Here is a 20,570-nt window from a genome sequence, read left to right as displayed (position 1 = left end):
CTTTTATTATACAGGGTGATTCAAAAAGAATACCACAACTTTAGGAATTTAAAACTCTGCAACGACAAAAGGCAGAGCCAAGCACTATCTGTCGGCGAATTAAGGGAGCTATAAAGTTTCATTTAGTTGTACATTTGTTCGTTTGAGGCGCTGTTGACTAGGCGTCAGCGTCAGTTGATGCTAAGATGGCGACCGCTCAACAGAAAGCTTTTTGTGTTATTGAGTACGGCAGAAGTGAATCGATGACAGTTGTTCAGCGTGCATTTCGAACGAAGTATGGTGTTAAACCTCCTGATAGGTTGTGTATTAAACGATGGTATAAACAGTTTACAGAGAATGGGTGTTTGTGCAAAGGGAAAAGTTCTGGACGGCCGAGAACGAGTGATGAAAATGTAGCACGCATCCAGAATTAGAGAATTGGCTGTTCCCTCAGCTCGAACAAGAAGCACAACAATTCATATTTCAGCAGGATGGAGCGCCACCACATTGGCACTTATCTGTCCGTAACTACCTGAACGTCAACTACCCGAGGCGATGGATCGGCCGCCAGGCAGCCCGTGACAGAGCACTTCATCACTGGCCTCCAAGAAGCCCTGATCTTACCCCCTGCGATTTTTTCTTATGGGGGTATGTTAAGGATATGGTGTTTCGGCCACCTCTCCCAGCCACCATTGATGATTCGAAACGAGAAATAACAGCAGCTATCCAAACTGTTACGCCTGATATGCTACAGAGAGTGTGGAACGAGTTGGAGTACCGGGTTGATATTGCTCGAGTGTCTGGAGGGGGCCATATTGAACATCTCTGAACTTGTTTTTGAGTGAAAAAAAACCATTTTAAATACTCTTTGTAATGGTGTATAACAGAAGGTTATATTATGTTTCTTTCATTAAATACACATTTTTAAATTTGTGGTATTCTTTTTGAATCACGCTGTATACTGCCTGACAAAAATCGAAGCACCGAGAAGGGGGGGGGGGGGGGAGGGGGAGAGATAGGAACGAAATGAAACTTCGCAACTTGAGAGGGTATCTGATGTTATTTCGGCGATTACAAAATCGAACTCAATTTATGAAAAACTTGGCACTATGAGTCCTGTTACCAGTGTAACATTGCATCCCTCTGGCCTGGATACGTTCACTGTTTCTGTTACAAAGGGTGTCATATAAGCCTACCCTTTGTACTCTTACCTGAGGCGGGATGGCTCACATTTGTTGTAAGTGGTTCTTAATTTCCTGGATACCGGTACGGCGACGGAGTTTACATCCGAGCTTGTCCCACACATGTTCTATCCAGGACAGATCTAGCGATGTCGTTACTCACAAGAGTACCTCCACATTACGCACACACATTTCATAGAGACACGTCCCCATGTGTGGACGAGCATTATCCTGTTGAAAAATGGCACCACGCTACTTTCGCCTGAAAGGTAACACGCGGGGACGCAGGATATCCATGAAGTACAATTGTGCCCCCAGAGCTCCATCAAACAGTTTCAGCCATGACCCGAAGTCATACCAGATGGATCCACACACCGTGACTCCAAGACTAACACCGGTGTGCCCCTCCGAAACACTAGAATAACGGCACCTCTTCCCAGTCGCCACCATACTCGGCGCCGATCTTTAGCTATTGTGGTGCAGAACCACCACTCAGGTGGCAATGGAACGTCATTCGTCAGCGGACATTGAAGGTGAACAAACGTATGGAGCGTGAATAGAAGGAAACAGCGGATGTAGTTTGACAATACGAGGAGCAATCACTAACTGCAATCACGAACAATCCGAAGTCTATAGGAGTTTCTGTTCAGGGCGATTTAAGGTGGAACCACCTCATAAATTTCTCTTTGGGATAGGTCGAAGCCAGCGTCGCGTACTAACAGACTGCTAAGGAGTCGCAATTCAGGCACGCAAGAAGTCACTTACAAATCGTTTGTTAGGCCAGTTGGGCAGTGTTGGTAATCAGTCTGCGACCGTTCTTGAATTAAATGAACGGCAGGTTCACAGTTGAGTTGTGAGACTCGTCACGGAAACCCCGGCAGGCGCCACAGGAGAGACGGTGTGCGTCGCGGAATGCCGTTCTCACAATACTGACTGACAGCGGCCGCGTTCCAAATCGACTCAAGAGACTCTTTACCTGCTGCAACTCACATCTCACGCAATGCCGACGAACGCGAATTTCTCACACATAACGGATGCTTAGGCTTGTGGCTTCGGATTGAATTCTGACGTTTTAAGAAGCGTTGCTTCCTTCCTCTTCGCAGAGCAAAATGTAATCGAACGTAAGTTTCCAAAAGAATATCAAATGGCAGAAGCTGATTGTCTTGTTTCCTCTACATAAACAAAAATATTCATGAAGGCTGAAGGTATCTCTTCATATCGTTGCCAAGTGCCTTAGTAAACGTGATGCTGAGCAATATTTTATTTTATTGGATAAAACCGTGGACTGACAAGCCACAATTGATGTATAGCGGGATGAATCACATTTGCAAATGAATGGTTGTAAGTAGGCTGTTTAGGTTTTCGTATTGGCAACGTTACGTAGCGCTCTGTATGAAAATCACTGGCTGAGCTGTGTGCAGTCTGTGGCTAGTTTGCATTGTTGTCTGCCATTGTAGTGTTGGGCAGCGGCAGCTGGATGTGAACAGCGCGTAGCGTTGCGCAGTTGGAGGTGAGCCGCCAGCAGTGGTGGATGTGGGGAGAGAAATGGCGGAGTTTTGAAATTTGCAAGACTGGATATCATGAACTGTTATATACATTATGACTTTTGAACACTATTGAGGTAAATACATTCTTTGTTCTATATTAAAGTCTTTCATTTGCTAACTATGCCTATCAGTAGTTAGTGCCTTCCGTAGTTTGAATCTTTTATTTAGCTGGCAGTAGTGGCGCTCGCTGTATTGCAGTAGTTCGAGTAACGAAGATTTTTGGTGAGGTAAGTGATTTGTGAAACGTATAAGTTAATGTTAGTCTGGGCCATTCTTTTGTAGGGATTTTTGAAAGTCAGATTGCGTTGCGCTAAAAATATTGTGTGTCACTTAAGTGAATGTTTGAGTATGTTCAGTTTTGCTCAGCTGTTTGAAAAACAAATAGTGTAAGAGGTTTATCAGCACAGTAATTCAGAAATTTTTCTAAGGGGACGTTTCATATGGTAAACCAAATAAGAAAATACTTACAGTTAGACATTGCAAAGCACACCTGTCCAGTGAGGAGTGAACTCGTTACCATTCTTCCTTGCACGAATGCCGTAGGGAAACAATTGAAATGAGCGTGTGGCCGCGAGGCCCCCTTCCGGGGAATTCCGGCCGTCGGTTGCAGGTCTTATTTCGGTCGACACGACACTGGGCGACTTGCGTGCCGACGACGAGCATGAAACGATGCTGAGCACAACACAACACTCAGTCCACGAGCGGAGAAAATCTTCAGCCTGGCCGGGAATAGAACCGGGGCCCACTGCACCGGAGGCAAGCACATTACCACTTTTTTATTTAATCTTATTTTGTTCGTTTTGGTCCGTTGCATCTGCTCGTGGCGGACGTCGTAAGACACCCGTTTCAGTTCGTCCTTGATCCATTAACTCAGTTTTTTTGTTACAGAGGGCAGCTAATCCTCTGACCGAACACGCTGAGTTACCCTGCCTGCTCACTGAGCTAAGCAGGCGGACTGCAGTAGGAAATTTCATTCTACCAATGACAGTATTTGAAGTCAAGAAGTGTCATCCTGAATTGTTGGACGGTTCTCTTAATACTTGTTTGGTAACAATGACAGACTCAGGTTGGATAAAGGAAGGTACCTTTTTAAAATGGTAGCATCAGTATGAAGCTCACAGGGTTCCCGGAAGATGTCTCTGACTTATTGATGCATAGACTTCCAATAGAGGTTCACGGGCATTGGACCTTCGCAAGGAGAATGAGGCACACCTGGTATGTTCATCTCATCGACAATTCATCGACCTGAGCTATTAGCTATGTCATTTTTCAAGCCGCTGAATTCATATTATGACAATAGGTGTAATACTTTCATGAGAAACAAAGAATGGCGAAGGAAAATTTACAAGTTCCCTTTTTATGGTGAAATGAATACTCCTACCTGCATACAGGCGTTGATATAAGTCAACGGGGACAGTTTAAAACGTGTGCCTCGACCGGGACTCGAACCTGGGATCTCCTGCTTACATGGCAGACACACTATCCATCTGAGCCATCGAGGACACACAGGATAGTGCGACTGCAGGGACTTATCTCTTGCACGCCTCCCGTGAGACCCACATTCGCAACTTATTGTTCCGTACTATATGCACAGTGCCCATCCCCATGGTACTCATTACTCGCAGCTCTACTGCTGATTCCTGTAAGAGTTCGGGCACTGTTTGTGCATCTGCACAGGAGAAGATGGTCAAATGGCGGGTGAGCCTCAACTAAATGTATATAAAGATGGTATCTGTTCTTTCGGGCATGTCCGAAAGAACAGATACCATCTTCACATATATAAGTTCTCTTTTGTTGAAAACAGGTTGAAAGCAGCGACGGTTGCTATTGCTGGGATTGGATTCAGATCAACTGGGTTTATCGATGTTCTCGTGAACATGATTTTCCTCCTGGTTGCACTACAATAGCCGGCCGGAGTGGCCGAGCGGTTCTAGGCGCTTCAGTCTGGAGCCGAGCGACCGCTACGGTCGCAGGTTCGAATCCTGCCTCGGGCATGGATATGTGTGATGTCCTTAGGTTAGTTAGGTTTAATTAGTTCTTAGTTCTAAGTTCCAGGCGACTGATGACCTCAGAAGTTAAGTCGCACAGTGATCAGAGCCAACACGGAAAAGCAGATACAGTCCACGCCATCCTCAGAATCTTTCATTGATCTTCCTCCATCTCCGAAGAAATAAATGGACCGCAGTCCATCGAGAAGAAAGTAGCAAGCGGTTCTCTTAAGGTCTCCTGAAAATATTGCTGCAGAAAGAAAGAAAGTGAGGAACGGGAGCGGAAAGTGGAGAATTGTCATCCTCAGAACCGGAGAAAGAGGGTACAATGTGTGAAGTTCCTCGTGTCAAATACAGTGAGGCCATGTCATCAAAATTGGGAGGCAGAATTCAATGCCAAGAAAAGGAAATGGGGTGGTACCATGAAAAATAAGAAGAAGTTTGTTTGTGCCGATGCGTATTCAAAAAACGACATTAAGAACTATGATAGGCGTCATCGGACACTCAGTATTCCTCCTTAATAAATGGTTGGTGGGTTGGTTGGTTTGTGGGGGTCAAATGGAGCAGACTACAAAGGCCATCGGCCCGTTGTTCCACGACTATAAAAACTTACAAGGCGTAAAAACAAGTAACAAGGGACGACACAGAACAAGAAAGACACAAAGAGCAGAAAACAAGGAAATAAAAGCACATAGAGGTTTAAAGTGGTTGGCCGACCATGGAAACAAAAAAGCAAAAGCCAACCACCAAGAAACACACTAAAAAAGAGGTGTTGTCGTAGCACTGTGCCGAATAATCTAAGAGGCTGTTCCGATTCATCCTCACCGTCAACGGTATTCATGGATACGTGGTACCTAATTATTATCTTGAATACACTCTCTATGTATCTGATTAGAAATTGAATACGCTCTGCAATTTCTTCCTTCAATATTATAATAGAGAATGAACTGGAAAGTTTGCAGTTTCTACCAACAATAAAAATGGTATTTTAAATTTCGAAGTTTTATTCCCGATTCACGTGAGCTTACGCTTTTGGACATTAATATGGCGTGTCTTCACATTTGTCATTTATGACTGTTTGAACTCTGCTGAAGGCGTTTTCAGTGAGGTGCATGAACGTCTTTGGAAAAATGCCAACCCACCCTTCCTCGAGGGCCGATACAAGAAATGGTAGTTATCTTCGACGTTGGGATCTGGAGCGCAGTAGGCGTTCTGACACATCCCGAAGGTGTGCCATCGGGTTCTGATCGGGACTCTGGAAAGACCAGACCGTTTTAGGCGTGTACACAAACCAACGCCTCACAGATATTGTTTTAGGACACGGTGGAGGATTGTCGACAACAGTGAATCCAAGGCGTTGGACTGTTGTAGGTGTCGCAGCGCTCGTGTGCGGTGTGGCATTGTCGTGCTGAACGAGATGGTGCTCCACGTGTGGACGAACTCTTCGAACTGGAGAGTCGACTATGGCAAGCTGTTTCTCGGATACCGACGTAGTTCAGTTGCACGCTGCAATACGGAGCGCTCTAGCGGCAAACGGCCACAAATACGCAGGGAAGAAGAATAAAGATGTACAATGGTAATAACATCTGATACGGTTAAAAATCTTTAAGAGTTTTCACATATAAAAAATTCGGAGGCATTACTTCTCAGTACGCCCTCGTACCAGTTATAAAATTAGGATCAGCCAACAGCTTCTTTGGATAATGAGTACCTGGGTGCATTGTTCCTCACCAGTAAGTCCAGTTTCGTTATTTGACCCCAGTAACAAATAGCCTACTTCATATTCAGATAAAAGTCTAATGAAGTGCTGCATACAATGTATATAATAGCAAACTTTGTCTTTACCCTTGCTCTGTGGACTTCGCCAGTTGTTGATTACAAGTATATCCTACAGATATTGCGAGTATTCTGCGTTGCTTATAATACTAAAGGGTGTATTAAACCACACAAAGACTCATTCTTAACTCAGTTATCCAGGCCGTGTCTACTCTTGCTGAATGTCACGCAGCCAGTCCCCAGGTACTAGAGCGTTTGTAGGAGGTTTGGAACTTTAATGGTGGCAACTATTTATTTACAGCTCGTACAAAATAGATACGTGTTTCATAGTTTTACTGACCTTCAAAGAACTCAATACCGTTGTGTATAACCTGTTGCCAGCGATGTCGAAGTCATAGGTTGTGTTCCGAAATGAAGAGCATAGAGACGGAGTGATGACACTTTCTGCAGGACCCGACCATCATTTTGCAGAACAATGCTCAAGCACGTACAGTGCAAGCTGTCACTGATTTGAATTTTAAAATTTTCCCCGCGAATTGACTGTTCAAACAAATTTCGGGCTTGCAGCCGGTCGTCGTTCAATACTTCGCACGATGTTTCAACTGGGCACCTGCCAGTCATCTTCAGGTGAGCCGTCGCAGACTGGCGAAAACGTCCTCCGTTCCGCAATATATAGCGTACTGTAACTATTCTATTTATGGAGGATTTCTAAGAGAGAGAGCTTGAATCAGCTACCCTGAAGCCAACAGTTTTTTGACGGTATGTGCATGACACTTTCATAGTGTGGCCTCATGGAGAAGATAAATTAATTGAGTTTCTACATCACCTCAACTCCATTCATAGCAACATCCTGCTCACCATGGAAATAGAGAAAGATGGTTGTTTGCCTTTCTTGGAAGCCCTGTTTCGAAGGAAGAATGATGGTTCTCTAGGGCATTCAGATTACCGGAAACCCACTCATACTGATTTGCACCTGCAAGCATCGAGTTGCCGTCACCCATCGCAAACCATGAGTTTGCTTAAAACACTTGTTCATAGAGCTCATACTGTCTCAGATCTAGATAGCTTACCTCAAGAACTCGCCCATCTAAAGACAGTATTCAGCGAAAATGGGTATTCCATCCGGCAGATTAACAGGGCACTAAAAGTTAAAACTAAGAAGCAGGAAGTGAATAAAGAGGAGAACATGCCGGAACAATCTTTAGCTTTTCTTCCTTTCGTTGGCAACACTTCGTTTAAAATAGCAAGAATCCTCCGAAAATTTCAGGTAAAAGTGGTTTTCCGCCCACCATCGAAGATTGCAGACCTTGTGGGATCAGTTAAGGACAATCTGTTACTACGAAAGGCCGGAATTTACAAGATACCAATATCAATGTGGTATGGCTTACATTGGTCAAACCACACGCACCGCGAAAGAACGCTGCACTGAACATCAACGTTACACCCGCCTTTTGCAGCCAAGCAAGTCCTTTTTTTTCTTTCTTTATTGTGATTTTAAACACCTTATACGAAGGCGGGCTGTCAGCAGCACAATACGCCGCTCTTCAGCCTTGAGTTGGACAACAAGTAGTACATAAAGGTGGCACAGAGAAGACAGTCAAAACGATGGGCAAAATAATGTAGACACTAAAAATCGAAAAAACATGGAGCCGTTCACGCTGGACGAGAAACAGCACTAACACTAGGCGACACGGTGCACATAACATGGATGATGGCAACGGCATGTGAACGGTGGTGGCGTGACGGCGAACAACACTACACACAAACGAAGGCACACACACGAAACACTGACGGCGACGATCTCCGGCGCGCGAATGTTCACTGAGCGTGTGCGAGTCCGGGGACGTGCCAAGAGAGGAGGAGGAGGAGGACGAGGAGGAGGAGGAGGGGAATGGGAGAGGGGAGAGCAGAGATGCCATGGGCAGAGGAGAGAGGGGGAGGGAGGAAGGGGGAGGGAAAGCCCGGGGGAAGAGGGGAGGAGGAAGGGGGGAAAGGAAAAAGAAGGGAAGGGAAGGGAGGGAGGGAGGGTGCCTAAAGGAAAGGACACAGGAAGTGGGGGGGGAGGATCAAAGTTGATAGGAGGGGTAGATGGAGGGGTGGAGGACATCATCAGGGAGGGGGAGCTGGCGGAAGCCACCTTGGGAGAGGGTAAGGAGGCTGGAGAGATGGAGACCGGGTGGGACGTGGGAATACAGGCGCGGCAGCGGCGGGGGTGGGAGAGGATCGGGGAGACTAGCGGGTGAGGAGGATCGAGCTTACGGGAGGTGTACAGGATCCGTATCCTTTCAAGGAAAAGGAGGAGGTGGGGGAAGGGGATGAGATCGTACAGGATCCGCGTGGGGGAGGGGAGACGGATGCGATAGGTGAGGCGGAGAGCATGGCGTTCAAGGATTTGGAGGGATTTGTAAAAGGTAGGGGGGTGGGGGCGGAGATCCAAGCCGGATGGGCGTAACAAAGGATAGGGAGGATGAGGGACTTACAGGTGTGGAGGATGGTGGAGGGGTCCAGACCCCACGTACGGCCGGAGAGCAGCTTGAGGAGACTGAGTCGGGAACGTGCCTTGGCTTGGATTGTCCGGAGGTGGGGAGTCCAGGAGAGGCGACGGTCAAGGGTGACGCCAAGGTACTTAAGGGTGGGGGCGAGGGCGATAGGACGGCCATAGATGGTGAGATAGAAATCAAGGAGGCGGAAGGAAGGGGTGGTTTTGCCTACAATGATCGCCTGGGTTTTGGAGGGATTGACCTTGATCAACCACTGGTTGCACCAAGCGGTGAACCGGTCAAGATGGGATTGGAGAAGGTGTTGGGAGCGTTGCAGGGTGGGGGCAAGGGCAAGGAAGGCGGTGTCATCGGCAAACTGGAGAAGGTGGACTGGGGATGACGGCGGCGGCATGTCCGCCGTGTACAAAAGGTACAGAAGGGGGGAGAGGACGGAGCCTTGGGGCACACCGGCAGAGGGGAAAAAGGTGTAGGAATCTGTGTTATGGACGGTGACAGAGGAAGGACGGCGGGAGAGAAAGGAGCCGATCAGACGGACGTAGTTAATGGGAAGGGCGAAGGTTTGGAGCTTGAAGAGGAGACCGGAATGCCATACGCGGTCATAAGCTCGCTCGAGGTCCAGGGAGAGGAAGATTGCGGAGCGACGGGAATTAAGCTGGTCGGAAACGAGATGGTTGGGATGAAGGAGAAGGTCGTCGGAAGAGAAGGACGGCCGAAAGCCACACTGGGTAACGGGAAGGAGGCGGTGCTGGCGGAGATGCTGGTGGATGCGTCGGGTGAGGATAGATTCCAGGACCTTGCTGAAGACCGAGGTAAGGCTGATGGGACGGTTGGAGGAGACGGCGGACGGCGGTTGCCAAGCAAGTCCGCTATTGCTGAACATTGTATTTTTACTGGACATTCAATGGAGTATGAGAAAACAATGATTTTGTCCACAGCAACGTCTTTCTGGGACTCCATTATTAAAGAATCCGTAGAAATACGACTGGCGTAAAATCTGTTAAACCGTGACAGCGGCTACCAGCTGGACAGTGCATGGAATCCCATCATCTCCACGATTTGCTCAAATCGAAGACGACAGAGTGCGTCGACGGCCGTGGCAAACAGCAACGCAGAGGGCGACTTGAGTTCCGCTATTCCACCAGCGAGGACGCTGCCGGCGGGCAGTGTTGCTTCAACTATCAAGTTTTCGACGCATGCGCAGAATAGTTACAGTACGCTATATATTGCGGAACGGAGGACGTTTTCGCCAGTCTGCGACGGCTCACCTGAAGATGACTGGCAGGTGCCCAGTTGAAATATCGTGCGTAGTATTGAACGACGACCGGGTGCAAGCCCGAAATTTGTTTGAACTGTTACTGATTTGTTTGACTGATGAGTTAAGCCCTGGTGAGGTGAACTCGAATTCTAAACTGAAGGAAACACTTCACGGCATTCGCTTCAAAACTGCTACAAATTCGTCGGGAAATAGACCGCGCCGCTCGAACTGTCAACACAACTGGCACTGCTAAGAGTATCCTACGACTTCCACAACTCTGGCCACGAGTTATAAACAATGCTGATGAGTACTTTGAATATCAGTAAAGTCCGGAGCTCGTGGTCGTGCGGTAGCGTTCTCGCTTCCCACGCCCGGGTTCCCGGGTTCGATTCCCGGCGGGGTCAGGGATTTTCTCTGCCTCGTGATGACTGGATGTTGTGTGATGTCCTTAGGTTAGTTAGGTTTAAGTAGTTCTAAGTTCTAGGGGACTGATGACCATAGATGATAAGTCCCATAGTGCTCAGAGCCATTTGAAGGTCAGTAAAACTTTGAAACACGTATCTATTTTGTACGAGCTGTAAATAAATAGTTGCCCCTATTGAAGTTCCAACCCTCGTAAGTAGGTGACGCAGCGACTGCTGTAAGGCGGTGTACATCAATTGTTCGTTCGCTACGATCAGAGGTAATTTCGTTTCTCGCTGTAACTGCTGAACAAACGTTAACAGTTGGATGTTGTTTCCTAGTTACCTGTATCTACCACTATCGTATGCCACGGTCATTTGTTTTGACCACGTAAAACATGCCAGAGAGGTGTTCAATTTGCCTCAATGTTGCCGCACTGTTCCCTCTTGCTGTTCTCCGTCTTTGGTCGGTACACTACTAATAGCTTTTCTTGTTCGATGGTAAACTTAGTTTGTTCACCCTTCTTCTTCACCTGACCTACACTACGACTTTGCAGAGGACGGTGAAGAAATGAATGAGAAACACCAAATAGTTATGCAGCATGACATGTGTTCCTACCTTGATAGAATACAGCAATCGATTTGCACGTATCAGCTTCAGTCCAACCACCTTTATCATTACCCTTCTGCGAGAAAATAGAAAAAAATAAAACAGCAAAATGTGCTTACCTATTCTGCCTTAATTTAGTCTCCCTCTTTAGATAAAAAAAAATATTGTTTTTAGCCTACAGAGAGTGATCACACTAAAACCATGTTCGATGAACAGGAGTACCACAACCTCATTTAAAATCTCTGATTTAAAATGTACCATAAACGAATACATAATCGGGACAATTGTTAACTCATTGCACTAAATTTAAAGAAGAAAAGTACACTACACGCTTACGTTAATGTCACCACCTGACAAAAGCGTGAATAACCACCTTTTACAGTCCAGACCGCTGCAGGACAAATGGTTCAAATGGCTCTGAGCACTATGGGACATAACATCTGAGGCCATCAGTCCCCTAGAATTTAGAACTACTTAAACCTAACTAACACACATCCATGCCCGAGGCAGGATTCGAACCTTCGGCGTGGCGGTCGCGCGGTTCCAGACTGTAGCGCCTAGAACCGCTCGGCCACAGCGGCCGCCCACACACACACACACACACACACACACACACACACACACACACACACACACACACACACACAAACAAACAAACAAACACACACACGCGCGCGCGCGCGCGCGCGTAAAGTTGCATCTGTAATAAGTGTTACGATCGGATCACTTCCAAGTCTCCCGGTTCACGGCGGAGACAATGAGCTCTGATCTCTGCGCTCTACAAAAATGTATATCGTTTGCTGTAGTGAGGACTCACATCTGAACTGCCACTGTCTCAGGAAGTGCAGCAAGAGAGTCATTGCGGTTGTGAAAGGTACCAACAGGGATATGAAGACATGCGGACTCCTGTGTCGTGGCCAGCTGCGCCAGGTTTCTACGTTGAGGATCCGTGGCGCAAACAGCCCGATACAGCTTGTTCCACAGATTTTCCACTGGATTTATATTCCGTTGCTTTGGTGGCCAGGGAAGTACGGTAAACTTATCCTGGTGCTCTTCGAAGCACGCACGTACACTGCGAGCCGTGTGACACGTTGCGTTGTCCTGTTGGTAGATGACATCGTGCTGAGGAAAGGGGTCGCCCAGCCACAGTTAATTATTTTTACCTCTTCTGTAATGGTATTTTATTTTTAGTTTTATCCACCTGTTTTGATGTGCTGTGTCCAATCTTGAAATTTGAGCATTTACAATTCTCGCAAAGATCGGCTCTGAATTGATCCTTGTTTAACAGATCTTGGCTGCACTCGTCAACGTTTATTTTGGGTGGGCACGGACGCTGATAACCTCGTTGTTGTGCGCCCTAAAATACTAATCATCATCATCATCATCTGAGGAAAAATGAATTGCTTGTAGGGGTGGACATGGTCCCCAAGGATAGATGCACTTGTGTGGTGCGTTTTCCCTTGCAGAGTGACGAAACATTCTCCAGACCACAATGCTCTCTCCTCCAGCCTGGAAGCTTCCAGCGGTTGCGGCAGGCTGCTTGTTTTCAGACCCTTCACGCCGTACACGCCAAGAGGGATCTGTCTGATGGAGCATAAAACGTGATTCACCGGAAAAGCCACCTGGCGCCAGTCACTGGACTTTCATTTGCGGTGCTGGCGTGCAGATTCAAGAATACGTCGGCAGTGAACAGCAGTCATCAGGGGTGCACAAACCAGGCGCCTGCTGCAGAGGCCCACAGGCAGCAACGTTGGCTGAACCGTCTTTGAGGAGATACTGTTGGTAGCCCCTTGGTTGATCTGGGCGTCACTTGCTCAACAGCTGCACCCCCATTCGCCAGTAGACATCCCGCAGTTATCGTTTAGCCCTGCCCTCTATGGCCCATGGTACACCGGAGTTGCCGCAGCAGCCGTTTCGCATAGAGCCACTTTGCCATGCACAGTATACAGGGTCGTCCATTGATAGTGACCGGGCCAAATATCTCACGAAATCAGCGTCAAACGGAAAAGCTACACAGAACGAAACTCGTCTAGCTTGAAGGGCGAAACCAGATGGCGCTATGGTTGGCCCGCTAGATGGCGCTGCCATAGGTCAAACGGATATCAACTGCGTTCTTTATAATAGGAACCCCCATTTTTTATTACATATTCGTGAAGTACATAAAAAAATATGAAAGTTTTAGTTGGACCACTTTTTTCGTTTTCTGATAGTCCAAACGTATGGCTCACAATTATAGACGAACAGTTGGTAACAGGTATGTTTTTTTAAATTAAAATGCAGAACGTAGGTACGTTTGAACATTTTATTTCGGTTGTTCCAATGTGATACACATACCTTTGTGAAATGGTTGAAATGGCTCTAAGCACTATGGGACTTAACATCTGAGGTCATCAGTCCCCTAGAACTTGGAACGAATTAAACCTAACTAACCTAAGGACATCAGACACATCCATGCTCAAGGCAGGATTCGAACTGCGGCCGTAGCAGCCGCGTGGTTCCGGACTGAAGCGCCTAGAACCGCTCGGCCACAGCGGCCGGCCGTACCTTTGTGAACTTATCATTTTTGAGAAAACATGCTGTTACAGCGCGATTACCTGTAAATACCACATTTATGCAATAAATGCTCAAAGTGATGACCGTCAACCTCAACGCATTTGGCAGTACGTGTAACGATATTCCTCTCAAGAGCGACTAGTTCGCCTTCCGTAATGTTCGCACACGCATTGACAATGCGCTGACGCATGTTTGCAGGTGGCGTCGGTGGATCACGATTGCAAATATCCTTCAACTTTCCCCACAGAAAGAAATCCGGGGTCGCCAGATGCGGTGAGTGTGCGGGCCACGGTATGGTGCTTCGACGACCAACACACCTGTCGTGAAATATGCTATTCAATACAGCTTCAACCGCACGCGAGCTATGTACCGGACATCCATCGTGTTGGAAATACATCACAATTCTGTCAGGCAGTGAAACAGCTTGTAGTAACATCGGTAGAACATTGCGTAGGAAATCAGCATACATTGCACCATTTAGATTGCCATCGATAAAATGGGGGCCAATTATTCTTCCTCCCATAACGTCGCAGCATACGTTAACCCGCCAAGATAGCTGATGTTCCACTTGTCGCAGCCATCGTGGATTTCCCGTTGCCCAATAGTGCATATTATGCCGGTTTACGTTACCGCTGTTGGTCAATCACGCTTCGTCGCGTGCAAAATATCTGTCATCGTCCCGTAATTTCTCTTGCGCCCAGTGGCAGAACTGTAGACGACGTTCCAAGTCGTCGCCATCCAATTCCTGGTGCATAGAAATATGGTACGGGTGCAATCGATGTAGCATTCTCAACACCAACGTTTTTAAGATTCCCGATTCTCGCGCAATTTGTCTGCTACTGATGTGCGGATTAGCCGCGACAGCAGCTAAAACACCTACTTGGGCATCATCATTTGTTGCAGGTCGTGGTTGACGTTTCACATGTGGCTGAACATTTCCTGTTTCCTTAAATAACGTAACTATCCGGTGAACGGTCCGGACACTTGGATGATGTCGTCCAGGATACCGAGCAGCATACATAGCACACGCCCGCTGGGCATTTTCATCACAATAGCCATACATCAACACGATATCGACCTTTTCCGCAATTGGTAAACGGTCCATTTTAACACGGGTAATGCATCACGAAGCAAATACCGTCTGCACTTGCGGAATGTTACGTGATACCACGTACTTATAAGTTTGTGACTATTACAGCGCCATCTATCAAAAAGCGAAAAAAGTGGTCCAACTAAAACATTCATATTTCTTTACGTACCATACGAATATATAATAAAAATGGGGTTTCCTATTTTTAAAAATCGCATTTGATATCCGTTTGACCTATGAAGCGCCATCTAGCGGGCCAACCATAGCGCCATCTGGTTTCCCATTTCAAGCTAGACAAGTTTCGTTCTTTGTGGTTTTTTCGTTTGACGCTTATTTCGTGAGATATTTGGCCCGACCACTATCAATGGACCATCCTGTATACTTTAACTCCGGAACCGGCCGCCAGTTAACGATCTCCAGTAGAACTCTGGCCAACGGTACCGACCGGCCGCCGGGTCATCGTCAACGCACAGGCAACACTGGCTGCGGAGATGGAGGGGCCTGTGGTCAGCACACCGCTCACCAGGCCGTATGTCAGTTTCAGGGACCGGAGCCGCCACTTCTCAGTCAAGTAGCTCCTCAGTTTGCCTCACAAGGGCTGAGTGCAGCCCGCTTGCCAACAGCGCTCGGCAGACCGGATGGTCACCCATCCAAGTGCTAGCGCAGCCCGACAGCGCTTAACTGTGGTGATCCGACGGGAACCGGTGTTACCACTGCGGGAAGGCCGTTGGCACATTTCTTGATCTTGGTCCTTTCAGGAAGGTGTCCACACTTGGCCTGAATGCCAATGTTCAGATCCTCTCTCGGACGTCAGATAAATCGCTCCGTTTCCTCATAACCAGAACGACCACACTGTTTTCCGTGTCGCCCTACAAACTTTATACACACTCCAGTGCTTGTGCTGCCACCTGCCGTTTGCGATCGGTTGTTGCTCGTTGACGACGAACATAGGCAGTCGTCACATAAATGTCACTGGATCGTGAATTGGAAATCAATACTTTCTTTTCCTCTTGTCTTCAATAACTGGTATGTACGAGGTTCATTAAAGTTCTAAGGCCTCCGATTTTTTTCTAATTAACTACTCACCCGAAATCGATGAAACTGGCGTTACTTCTCGACGTAATCGCCCTGCAGACGTACACATTTTTCACAACGCTGACGCCATGAATCCATGGCAGCGGCGAAGGCTTCTTTAGGAGTCTGTTTTGACCACTGGAAAATCGCTGAGGCAATAGCAGCACGGCTGGTGAATGTGCGGCCACAGAGAGTGTCTTTCATTGTTGGAAAAAGCCAAAAGTCACTAGGAGCCAGGTCAGGTGAGTAGGGAGCACGAGGAATCACTTCAAAGTTGTTATCACGAAGAAACTGTTGCGTAACGTTAGCTCGATGTGCGGGTGCGGTGTCTCGGTGAAACAGCACACGCGCAGCCCTTCCAGGACGTTTTTTTGCAGTGCAGGAAGGAATTTGTTCTTCAAAACATTTTCGTACGATGCACCTGTTACCGTAGTGCTCTTTGGAACGCAATGGGTAAGGATTACGCCCTCGCTGTTCCAGAACATGGACACCATCATTTTTTCAGCACTGGCGGTTACCCGAAATTTTTTTGGTAGCGGTGAATCTGTGTACTTCCATTGAGCTGACTGGCGCTTTGTTTCTGGATTGAAAAATGGCATCCACGTCTCATCCATTGTCACGACCGACGAAAAGAAAGTCCCATTCGTGCTGTCGTTGCGCGTCAACATTGCTCGGCAACATGCCACACGGGCAGCCGTGTGGTCGTCCGTCAGCATTCGTGGCACCCACCTGGATGACACTTTTCGCATTTTCAGGTCGTCATGCAGGATTGTGTGCACAGAACCCACAGAAATGCCAACTCTGGAGGCGATCTGTTCAACAGTCATTCGGCGATCCCCCAAAACAATTCTCTCCACTTTCTCTATCATGTCGTCAGACCGGCTTGTGCGAACCCGAGGTTGTTTCGGTTTGTTGTCACACGATGTTCTGCCTTCAGTAAACTGTCGCACCCACGAACGCACTTTCGACACATCCATAACTCCATCACCACATGTCTCCTTCAACTGTCGATGAATTTCAATTGGTTTCACACCACGCAAATTCAGAGAACTAATGATTGCACGCTGTTCACAAGTAAGGAAAACGTCGCCATTTTAAGTATTTAAAACAGTTCTCATTCTCACCGCTGGCGGTATAATTCCATCTGCCGTACGGTGCTGCCATCTCTGGGACGTATTGACAATGAACGCGGCCTCATTTTAAAACAATGCGCATGTTTCTATCTCTTTCCAGTCCAGAGAAAAAAAATCGGAGGCCTTTGAACTTGAATGCACCTCGTATTGTGAGAAATTCAGGACACGACACTAGACAGGCACTCTGTTAGGTTGTTGTCTGATGCATCAATTGCAGAGGGTACTCTAAAGATGGCAGCATCTTTTTATATGCAGTTCGTTTCTACTGGGAAATCAATACTGGGTGTTTGAAAGGAGCTCCTAGTTTTAATGTGTCCTAGAATCTGCACAAAGTGACATACACTATTCTAGTTGGTGGTGTTTTATTCATGAGCTCTCCAAGTTTGGCTCCCCTGCAGTTGGCAGCTCTGCTTGACGTTGGGACGGCACTAGTGCTGTTTTTTTCCTCTGTTCCCTCAGTTCAGTCCAGGCGTGCAGCGCGGTGCAGTGCAGAGATTCTCTTTTCTGATGAGGCTATATTTCATAACAGTTAATCGTCATAACCGCAAAATTTGGTGGGCAGAGCATCCACATGAAGTCATTCAGCATAAACGTGACTCTCCGAAAGTTAGTGTGCGGTGCGGTTTGTTGGGAGATCGTGTGATTGGTCCCTTCACTTTCCTAGAAAAAACAATAAACGGAGACGTTTACTGTGACATGTTGACAGAGTACGTCTTTGGCCATATGGACGGCCGGCCGCAGTGGCAGAGCGGTTGTAGGCGCTTCAGACCGTAGCCGCGCTGCTGCTACGGTCGCTGGTTCGAATTCTGCCTCGGGCATGGTTGTGTATGATGTCCTTAGGTTAGTCAGGTTTAAGTGGTTCTGAGTCTAGGGGACTGATGACCTCAGATGTTAAGTCCCATAGTGCTCAGAGCCATTTTGAACCAAATGGACGATATTGAGGTGGAAAAGGGGCTTGTGTTTTTCCAACAAGACAGCGCCCCACCTCATTACAGCAACCGTGTGCGTGCGTGTCTTGACACTTGCTTCCCACCTAGGACGTTAGGTGGATAGGCAGGGCTGGCCCAATATCTTGGCCACCACGAAGCCCAGACTTAACCCCACAACAGGACTTTTTCTTTTGCGGCCACATAAGAAATGTTGCCTACAGTGAAAAGATCAGACGCATCAATCATTTACGGGAAAGAACCGTCGAGGCATTTGGGACAGCTACACCTGAAATGTTGGTGAATACGTGGCGGGAAATGGAATATCGTCTCGACGTGTGCAGGGCAACAAATGGATCCCACCTTGACGTCTACTAACATTGAAGAAAACTTCAAGGACTCCTCTTTCATTATATGTAGTCATTGGCGTAATTCTTCATTAATTTCCCCATTAAATTTGAATCGGTTATTACGAAAGGTCATAAGTCCATAAAATATGATTTTGAAATATTCAAAGAAAACTGTTTTATGCTTCAGTGGTAGAAGATATCAAGTACTTGGACTTTTATACTCTGGTGTACCTGGGAACCATTAAATCTCCACTTCAAGTCATCAATTTTTATTTTTCCATTCTTCAAATTAATTTTTTTTCTTGGACTCATTTTTGAACCAAATTAAAATAAATAACAGTACAGCTATAGAATTTTGAGAATTTATTAATAAACACAAGTTACAAATAGTAGTTTAACCTAATCATCATTACAGATAAGCATTGTTGCAACATTTTCTGTCGGTTTCATACATTTACATCTTCTTCAGCTGTTGTAAGCCAAGTGAATAAATGAATATAGAATTTTTTTGTGCTCCTCTGGGATGTACTGTTCCAGTTTTTTTATATCGTTTATCTTAACTTTCTTTATAGGACATTTCAATCCGTGTGCTAAGATTGTTGGGAGTGTGTTAGTTGCTAGGGGTTTTAAAAGTCTGAAAGAGTTTTGAGTCACTCCATCCATGAACGATCGGGCTACTAATACCCCAGGGTTGTGGCTGTTATACTCAAACATATTGTACTGTGAAACACTGACGTTGACGTTCATTGAACTGTCTTCTCACATTGTTTCATAACCCTGGGAATCCCATTTAAAAAGATCTGGCCACCCGTTCTTATAGTTCTTAACAATGTTGTTATCCTCAGGGTAGTTGGCCGTGAATGAGTTCTTTTTATTGGCAGAATGAAGAATAAGTTCAATATATTCTGTCACAGTGTAAACTCGATCAGTTTGCCGTAATTTTCTTCTTATACCTCAAACACCCTGTCACAAGGTAGGAAAGAGAGCCGCCGAATAGGAAAGCAATGAAAATTTTTTTCACACATGCCAGTTGCAGGAATGTTTTGTCCTTTGTAGTTAATGTACGCTTCTCCTCGTATTCTAGCCTTATTTATTATGACGTGTTTGTATTCATCATAATGATGTGTTCCTTTCCTCTTGTTATGGCTGTTACCTTCTTCATTTGAGTCCATGCTGTCTTTTCACACTGGACTCGCATTCGGGAGGACGACGGTTCAATCCCGCGTCCGGCCATCCTGATTTAGGTTTTCCGTGATTTTCCTAAATCGCTCCAGGCAAATGCTGGGATGGTTCCTTTGAAAGGGCACGGCCGACTTCCTTCCCTGTCTTTCCCTAATCCGATGAGACCGATGACCTTGCTGTTTGGTCTCTTCCCCCAGACAATCCAAGCCATGCTCTCTTTTCTAATTAAACTGCCACTACTAATGAAAGATTAGACAACAACCGCACAAGATTTGTCTTACAATGTGGTGCCAACAACAGATCATGAAATAGGTACCGGTAAAATTTCATTGTTGTTAATGTCAGGACATAAACTGTGGGATACTTCCGGCGATTTAAAAAATATTGCATAAAACTAATGAGAAGATGTACTATGAAATCGTCATGAGTCCTGGACTCATGACATTTTCATTCCAACTAAAAATTTTGGCAACGATTTTCTTGGCTTTAATGGCAGAAACTCATGACGTTCTCAACACAGATACATGCGTCTACAGATGGAGGATGCAAAAGTACTGAAACCTGAATTTGTGAAAAATTGGACTCATGACCTTTTCATATATAGTTCAGGCTCACCGGCTATTTGACCATCTTCTTCTGTGCAGACGCACAAACAGTGCCGGAACTCTTACGGGAATCGGCAGTAAAGCCACGAGTAATAAGAATGGTGGGCAGGGGCACTATGAATATAGTGCGGGGCAATAAGTTGAGAATGTGGGTCTCGCGGGAGGCGTGCCAGAGATAAGTCCCTGCAGTCGCACTATCCTCTGTGTCCTCGGTGGCTCAGATGGATGGAGCGTCTGCCATGTATTCTGAAATTGTCCGCGTTCAGTCAGTGTCCAGATTCACTCGAGCTTACCTTAAGGGCGGTAGGACGTCAAACGGGTCTACTTGGAGTAGGAGAGGCACCACAGGACATTTTAATTTCCACTGTCTATACTTTTACAGGTAAATTCATAAAACTTTGTCAGCATGACCAGGAAGG

The 20,570-nt window shown here is 46.5% G+C and overlaps 1 pseudogene; it reads right to left on the bottom strand.

The window, feature by feature from the left end:
- Positions 1 to 15,495: 15,495 nt before the first annotated feature.
- LOC126110034 (5S ribosomal RNA) lies at positions 15,496 to 15,613 on the bottom strand (annotated as a pseudogene).
- Between the last annotated feature and the right edge of the window lie 4,957 nt (positions 15,614 to 20,570).

The sequence above is a fragment of the Schistocerca cancellata genome, chromosome 12 (genome assembly GCF_023864275.1).
Source record: "Schistocerca cancellata isolate TAMUIC-IGC-003103 chromosome 12, iqSchCanc2.1, whole genome shotgun sequence".
NCBI lineage: Eukaryota > Metazoa > Arthropoda > Insecta > Orthoptera > Acrididae > Schistocerca > Schistocerca cancellata.
Note: the sequence above shows the minus strand (reverse complement) of the source record. Positions and strands in the feature narration are given on the sequence as shown.